The sequence below is a fragment of the Suricata suricatta genome, chromosome 9 (assembly GCF_006229205.1).
Source record: "Suricata suricatta isolate VVHF042 chromosome 9, meerkat_22Aug2017_6uvM2_HiC, whole genome shotgun sequence".
NCBI classification, from domain to species: domain Eukaryota; kingdom Metazoa; phylum Chordata; class Mammalia; order Carnivora; family Herpestidae; genus Suricata; species Suricata suricatta.
The window spans coordinates 72,883,319-72,884,487 of record NC_043708.1 but is presented as its reverse complement, the minus strand read 5'-3'; positions in this window follow the sequence as shown (position 1 = coordinate 72,884,487).

Below are 1,169 nucleotides of genomic sequence, written 5' to 3'. Positions count from 1 at the left end.
TCTGAATCATTTTGAGCTTAAGGTAACTAAGAAACAGATGCAGGAAAAGTTTGTTACTCTCCCCACTATTTGCCTAAAAGTAGGACATACTTTTGTTAAGGTGTCCCCCCATCACCTCTCTACTAGGAAGGATAGAGGTTAATCATCACAGACAACTCTAGATCCTTTTCAGCCCAGAGATGACACCAAAGGGATCTATATAACAAACTTACTAAAAGGCTAGTGACTTTATATTTTATTAGTTTCTTCATATATTTGCCTTCCCACGGTTAGCTACCCTTTAAAATTTTGTCATTTCTTTAAAAATTTTGTCATTTTGTCAGTTTGTCATTTCTTTAAAATTTATAGTTCTTTTATTTTTTTGTTGGAACTTTTATTTTTATTTTTATTTATTTATTTTTTAAATAGTTTATTGTCAAATTGGTTTCCATATAACACCCAGGGCTCTTCCCCACAAGTGCCCTCCTCCATTACCACCACCTCTTTCCCCCCCCTCCCCCTCCCCCTTAAACCCTCGGTTCAGTTCGTTTCAGTATTCAATAGTCTCTCAGGTTTTGAGTCCCTCTCTCTCCCCAACTTTCTTTTCCTCTTCCCCTCCCCCTGGTCCTCCATTAGGTTTCTCCTGTTCTCCTGTTAGACCTATGAGTGCAAACATATGGTATCTGTACTTCTCCGCCTACCTTCTTGCACTTAGCATGACAGCCTCGAGATCTATCCACATTGCTACAAATGGCCAGATTTCATTCTTTCTCATTGCCATGTAATACTCCATTATATATATATACCACATCTTCTTTTAAGTAGTTTATTGTCAAATTAGTTTCCATACAACATCCAGTGCTCTTCCCCACAAGTGTCCTCCTCCATCACCACCACCTCTTTCCCCCCTTTCCCCTTCAACCCTCAGTTCGTTTTCAGTATTCAATAGTCTCTCAAGTTTTGCATCCCTCTCTCTCCCCAACTCTCTTTCCCTCTTCCCCTCCCCCTGGTCCTCCATTAGGTTTCTCCTGTTCTCCTGTTAGACCTATGAGTGTAAACATACGGTTTCTGTCCTTCTCTGCCTGACTTATTTCACTTAGTATGGCACCCTCGAGGTCCATCCACTTTCCTACAAATGGCCAGATTTCATTCTTTCTCATTGCCATGTAATACTCCATTATATATATATA